The sequence below is a fragment of the Maylandia zebra genome, linkage group LG11 (genome assembly GCF_041146795.1).
Source record: "Maylandia zebra isolate NMK-2024a linkage group LG11, Mzebra_GT3a, whole genome shotgun sequence".
In the NCBI taxonomy this organism is placed as follows: Eukaryota; Metazoa; Chordata; class Actinopteri; order Cichliformes; family Cichlidae; genus Maylandia; species Maylandia zebra.
Genome location: NC_135177.1, coordinates 37,830,560 through 37,837,713, shown reverse-complemented (window position 1 = coordinate 37,837,713; position 7,154 = coordinate 37,830,560). Strand labels below are relative to the sequence as shown.

At 52.5% G+C, this 7,154-nt stretch overlaps 1 protein-coding gene across 2 annotated transcripts in view; it reads left to right on the top strand.

The window, feature by feature from the left end:
* The window catches only part of LOC143421190 (DENN domain-containing protein 4B-like), a 25,981-nt gene continuing 18,827 nt past the window's right edge, over positions 1–7,154 (top strand). The window contains exon 1 of one of the 2 annotated variants that reach the window (XM_076890367.1): positions 1–131. The gene's annotated coding sequence lies outside the window, so the exon portion shown is untranslated. Of the gene's footprint in view, positions 132–5,796; positions 6,013–7,154 lie in introns of those variants that run through there. The other variant, XM_076890368.1, reaches the window with a different exon arrangement.

The following is a 7,154-nucleotide window of genomic DNA, read 5'->3' as shown; positions in this document are numbered from 1 at the left end:
TGACGCCAATTGGCTGCTTGCCTGCTGCGGCTCGTCGGAGCAGACGGACAAACATGGACGTCACATGTGAGAGAATGACCTGATCATGGACCGTAGAGCCCGCCGCGGGAACAACCAGCACCGACACACAGGTACCGGGGACCGGAGGGGCCGAGGAGAACGGGCCGTGTTTCACGCGCGACTCGGAGCGACCGCCGCGCTAGCTGCGGGTGGGACTAGCTTAACGGAACCGCGTTTAATGTCAACATCTACAGCTGCCCGGTGTGCGAACCGGGAGGAACGGAACCGTGCTCCAGCGGGCCTCGGTGGGCTCGCCGTGATCCCGCTGTTCGCGAAAGCGGGTCGCGTTGCGGTAAACGCGCAGAACGGGACTCAAAAACGAGCGCACCCAGGCGGCCATTCTCCGTCCGATAATGGAACCCGCGTCCAGCTGGGGCCGCTCGGCGCTCCGGCGGCGGCCAGCGTCGGTCCGCGGGCTCAGAGAAGGCCTAACCCGGAGCTATGTGGTGGTTTTCACCGTTCTTCAGTCTCGAACCTGTTTATTGAAGCGTGGAAATGACGCGTGCAGAGCCCTGTCCGATAATGGAACCCCGCTGGGATGTTGTGGAGGAGGTTTTGGATGTCCCGCAGCTGATGTCCCCCCCAGCACCAGCACCTGTCTGCACACCTGTCTGTCTCCTTGTTGCACCTACGAGTCATGTTCAGCGGGGGACAAATTAAAGGAAAAGCCTGCATGAAGGAAGCTGCTGCTGCTTTCTCTTCTGCATCACTCCTCCAGCACTGAGCTCCACCATCATCCTCAAACTCCTGAAGGTAGACAGAGCCCTCTAACCTGCAACCACAAAGCCTGAGCTCAGGTGAAATCCACGGAGGCTCCTTCCTCCTCAGTCAGAGCCAAGCTCACCTTCCCGTTCTTTTTCCTTTAATTTGTCCCTGTCTGTGTTGTAGGTTTGCTTTCATGGAGAACGAAATCATCAGATTATTAAAACGGACAAATCAGAAATCAGCACGGTGAGCTCGATCATCTGATCATCTGGTTGCCGGTTCGAGCCCTGGCTCGGACAGTCTCGGTCGTTGCGTCCTTGGGCAACACGCTTCACCTGCCGCCTACTGGTGGTGGTCAGAGGGGCCGATGGCGCGATGTGGCAGCCTGGCCTCTGTCAGTCTGCCCTAGGGCAGCTGTGGCTGCAGCTGTAGCTGCCTCCACCAGTGTATGAATGTGAGAGTGAGTGAACAGTGGGATTGTACAGCGCTATATAAATGCAATCCATTATTATTTATTATTATTATTAAAACTGATCAATACCGATCGATCAGTTTGCTGCTGATACAAACAGCAATCAATAGATTCATATTTTCATTGTACGGCAGGTCAGCGATTAACAAAGGAGGAAAAGTGAACACGAGCAGCAACAATCGAGGAAATAAAAAATAAATGTATTTAAAATTCAATAAAATATAAAAAAGAACTCAAAATAACTCGAACTGAAAATGAAATGTTAATAATTCTGATGTGAAACCAGCTTCATGCAAGTCACATGACTTCCTTCCTGAGGCCTGGCTTGGATGTGATTGGTCCGTGTGACTAGAACAGGTAAACGCAGCAAAGCTGTGGCGGCGAGGAAACCTGAGACGCCCGCAGGACGTGTCGCTTCTTGCAAAGAATTTGTAGCTGCAGAGCGAAGCCGCGGTCATGTGACGGATCACAAAGAACAGGAGCGTGTCAGACGCTGATAACATACCTGCTGCACACCTGAAGGCTGAAAACCGCCCAGACTGTGTGATGTCATCAGAGGGCGTGGCCTCGTAGCAGTTATTTAAATAATAATAATAATAATAATAATAATAATGGATACTTTATTGATCCCCATGGGGAAATTACTTGTTTTTCTCTGCATTTGACCCATTCACTCGGGGAGCAGTGTGTAGGGACGGTACCTTGCTCAGGGGTACCTCAGGGTAGCCGTTAAGTGGATTCGAACCGCCGACCTTCCGATCATGGGGCGACCACTTTACCTACTGAGCTATCCCTGCTCCTGATTGGACGTCTGTGGTTTTTTTGCTGACACGCTCCTGTCTCGTGTTAGAAATGAGACCTGCTGCTCAGACCTTTGATACATGAAGGTGACCTTTAACCTTTACTCTGAGCTGAAACGGAGCTGGTTACACATGAGCAGGTTATTACCATTGCAACCATAAAGGGGGCGTGGTCACATTCATCACATTCATCTTCATAATCTGACCTTCGGTGTACCACCTGGATGACCTTTGACCTGACTAACTGTAAATAGTGATGGACTGAATTTGTGGGTCGACTCTGAGACCCGGTCAGGAGCTGGTTTAGTTTTAGTGGTTTGTGCATGAGGACTGGTTAGTGCTGGTTTTAGCACTGGGTGGTTTTAGGGGTGCAGAATGTGGTGGGATGGGAGCGTTACGAGCCGACTGGAGCATAAACTGGAACGCCGCGTCTGCAGACTTGGGGCTCAGCATTCTTCCTGTGATGCGTTCACTGCCTCCGCGCTGAACTGGGACGCGTGAGCGACTCTGTTTCCAGGACATTACGCAACGACTCAGCCTCCATTTGGACGGTTTCATGTCCCGAACGTTGCTGCGGGGCGTGAGCTGACAGTTATGTAACGGGACTGGTCGGGCTGACCTCTGACCTCTGTCCTCCTGTGATGGAAGTGTTTTTGAACGGTCGCCACACGTCCGCGTTTTTAAAAAGGCCTCGGAGGTTTCCTGAAGCTGAAGTCTGCAGGGACTATTTTCAGCAGTGGATTGATCCACAGTCAGTGCAAGATGACTTCCTGTGACTGAAGTGGACTCAGAAGGGGGAAGCTGAACTTTGACCTCTGACCCGTTAGCTGTGCGTGTTGTCATGGATTCAGCGGTCTGAGCGTGCTCTGCCATGTTGGCCGACGTCCAGAGTTTTTTCCTTTTTCCTTTAGAATAACACGAGTGAACTTGAGATCGATTTAGTGTGGCCTTTTAGAGCAGAGTCTGAGAAATGACCTCTGACCTCGGTGGGGAGGTGGGTGTCAGCCATGTTGGAACAACAACATGCAGAAGACACAGCGTGCGTGTTGTTGAGGAAAACGCCTGATTGGTCTGATTCTTGTGTTGCTCTACAAGGCGCAGTTCCTGCCCAACGCGCACGCTGCACGCTCCCGTGGATTAGCTTGCTGCCCCATATGTGGAGTAGACAGGATCGAACCAGCGACCTACAGCATCACCAAACAGAGGTCAAAGGTCATTTTTAGTCTGTTGAACCATGCAGGAGTCGCTCAGTCAGGACGATCACACCGCACACTCGGTGTTTGCCTGCAGCTGTCGTGTTTTGAATCTGTGGTTTTATTTTGAAAGGGTAGCATATTTGTTTTGGGCTGGTATAACTTCCTGTTTTAGGGCAGACAGGAAGTCTGACTGCTGGCTCGGAGGAAGCGCAGGTTTGCTGCTTGGTGACGGTCAGCTGTTAGTTTCGTGCTCTTCAGTTTTTATTCTAGCGGCTCACCTGTGCACAGGTGCGTCAGCTGCTCTGTTTGTCCTTCAGTTTATTGCTGAGCCTCCAAACCTTCAACACTAAAACACACACACAGACACACACACACACACACAGATCCTGTTTCAGGATGTCCTCTGTAATCCATTCCTGTCTCCTGCTGCTCTCTCGTGTCCTCCATGTTTATCCTCCGGTTCAGGTGCTCACCTGGACTCACCTGACAAATATGACACTAACAATAACAACATGATCTGATGACTGTTTGTAAGCAGCAGACACTGTGATGAATAGCGTTTTATTTCCTGTGCTGTCATTGGTGTTTCCTGATGTCATCACTGTTATCCGTGATGACATCATCGTCCTATATGGGACCAGGAGCTGTGGTCTGAGGTGTGACTGAAGCAGACGCCGAAGCTTCGTCCTGCTGCCTGTTTGTGTGTCTCGGTTGTTCTTCTTCGTCACGGTTGCTGCATCATCATCATGTGACTTAATTTTGGAAGCTGGCAGTGTGTCCTCGGAGCTCCGGCGCTCTGTGGACAGACTAAATTTAGCCTCGTGTATCTGGACCTCCTTCCGTGCTGTCTGTGTGAGGAATATTCTGGATGCCGGTCAGAGTTTAAGGAGCAGCCGGAGCGTCGCTGACCGTCCCCGGCCTTTGTCACGATGCTTTAAATAGCTCGGCTTGCTGGGGGATTCTAAGCTCCGAGGGCCGAGGACGGGTTGGGATACGAGAGCAGCTTCAGTCACACGGAGTGAAGGCGACTCAGAGTAACAGACAGAGTTCTGGGAAATTTCAGCTCCCTGCTGTCATCAGATCGAAGAATTCATTTAATTATGGACTGAATAACTTTGCTGCTGTGGATTCTGAGCGACGGCGGCTGCGCTGTGGGGCTCTGAAGGAGCTGAGAGCTGCTGAGCTCAGGCGGCCGTAATGAAGAGTTTTAGTGTTTGTTTTAAAGAGACCACAGAAGAAGAAGGCCGGTGCAGTTGGAGTGACAGGCACTCAGTGACATCACGATGATGATGATGATGCCGGTCGGCTTCACTGAGGTTGTTCTTCAGAAAGCTGCACATCCCTGAAGCTCCAGAAGTGTGGAGCAGGATCAGAAGTGCGTCCTTCACTGTGTCCCCGTGAAACCACCTGATGACCCGATGACCTCACCTGTGCCTCAGCGAATCTCACGCACACATCAGAGGTTCTGGGTGGTTCTGAGGGCGGTCCCAGTAAGCTGCTCAGGCAGCGTGCTCGCTAACCTCTGATGCACGCTCTGTGGTTTTGTTCTGGTCCCTCAGCGAACTGCGCGCCGCTGAGTAATCACCTGACATTTTTCGAGGGTGCAGAAAGCATCCAAGTAAAACTTGAGTGGGCGTGGTTCAGGTGCACATCAGCCCAGCTGATCACCGACGGTCAGGGTTAAAGGTCGGGGTTTTATCCGGGTTAAATGTGTTTACGGTGTGGAGGTGAACTACTGAGCATGCTCGTACGGTTCCCTCGGTCTGCTCTCTGCGGCGTTCGGTATGACTAACGTTAGGTAACGGGCGCCGCGGCCTCGGAGCGGTGGACGGGGGGAAGTTTAATGGTCTGACAGGAAATAAAAAATAAAATGCCAGACTGGGACTGGACGCTTCCTGATTGGACACAGGGTCACATGCTCGTCCTAACAGACCAATAACAATAGTGTTCTTGTCACCGACGCTCACGCAAACACACGACTCTTCCTGGGCTCACGCCCTTTTCCTGAGATCTGATTGGTCAGCAGGTGATGGTTTCTTACCTGTCGATCTCTAATCTCGAAGGTGTGCGGCATTGGTTACCATGGTGATGTACCTGGTAAGAAGTGAAGCACCTTCGTAACACCCAGAGCCTGATGGGAAAATGTGAGCGAGTGACCGCAGCCGCAGGCAGTCATGTGACAGTGACGTCACTGAGGCTGCTGATGCCAGTGAGTGACTGCAGCGTGACGCCCCGGGAGACACAGAGGCGCTGTGATTCAACAAACCCCGCCCCCAGTGGCTAGTACCAGTTACCAGTTAACACACACACACACAACCCCGTTCAGCTATCTTAGTGAGGACCTTCATTGACATAATGGTTTCCTAGCTGCGAACCCTAACCATGAATGAACGCCTGACCCTGAACGTAAACCTAATGGTCACCCTGACACTAAAACCACATTTTGAGCCTCAAAAATGTCTTCAAACGTGTGAGGACCGGGCACACGCACGCACGCACGCACACAGACACACACACGCACGCACGCACACACACACACACACACACACAGACACACCCACTTCCTGTTTGCTGTCACCTCTACTTCGGGGGAAACAGCGCTGCTTTCACACCTTCCTGCCTCGCCGCTCGCGCTCACACTGGAAATGAAAGCTCTATTTTTCTCCCTCGCTGCACCGCTCACTTCCTGTGGCAGCCGCTCGCTCTAACGCGCTGCAGCGAGCGAGGCGTGTGACTGACAGCTCGTCAGCCTGGACGCACGGACCGATCCACGATCGCAGTAAGAGCCCGTTTGTGTTTGTTCGTGTGTTAGGCTTCGTCGTGCTCGTGGTCAGTAAAACCTCGCCGTCTTCTTAGCTCGGCACGGTCCTGCTGGAGCTGCCAGATTGGTCGGTTTGGTGATCGATGCGTCGCTCAGCAGGAAGTGAAGCGTGCAGTCTGTGGAAGCTAGAGACCCGAGCAGAGCTCAGACACTCCTCTCACACACTCACCCTCACTGCATGTGTGTGAGCGTAACCTCTGGGTTCGAACAGAACAGCACACCTGAGCCTCACCTGGGCGGAGTCAGGCATCGACAGCTCAGGCGTTTGGCCCAAACAACACACCTGACATGTGGCTCACATCACCTGAGTCAGGTGTGACAGGTGATCAGCTGATGTTTGGTTTGCACAGGTGCAGATGTCTGTGCGGCGCAGGACGATGCTGGGATAGGAGCAGATGGAGGCAGGTGGTTGGCTGTACCTGTAGGTCAGGTGACCTCCTGCTCATGGTTCCACGTTTGTAGTACATAGTTTCATGTACTTTGGTGACCTCGTTACACACCTGTGTTACTTTCCCTCACGCCGTATCATCGCAGCGCTGACCTCTAACCAGCGTCAGGGAGCGTGAGAAAACCAGGCGCTTCTTCAGGTGTGCGAGACAAACCGCCGCTCGCAGCGGAGGAGAGGTTCCGGTTTCAGCTGCGATCGGGATTATTATTAACCGTTTCACTTCCTCTTAGGTGCTTCACTTCCTGCTGTGCTCGAACAGTTTGTTGAAACTGTTTAAAGGGTCAGAGGTCAGACTGCTGCAGAGGGAGGCCCGACACCGACAGCCCCACCGTGTTTGTGCCGTTTGGTGCGTTTTAATGACAACGGGCTAGGCGAGCCCAGAGAGGCGGAGCTCTGGTTTGATGAGAGGAGTTTGCTCCACCCTTTTGTCCAAACTGCTGGAGACAAAAAGCTCAAATGTAAAAAGCAGGACCTCAGGAGTGACTTAAACCAGCGGGTGATGTCTGTGTTCCGGAGGTCAGAGGTCAGAGTGTGTGGTTGCCCCTCACGCTTGGCAAGGGCGGGGTTTTAAAGGTTTGAGTGTTTGATGCTGGTCTGTGAGGAAATCTAACCCGTCTCTGGGATTTCCAGTGTGCGTGTGTCTGTGTGCGTG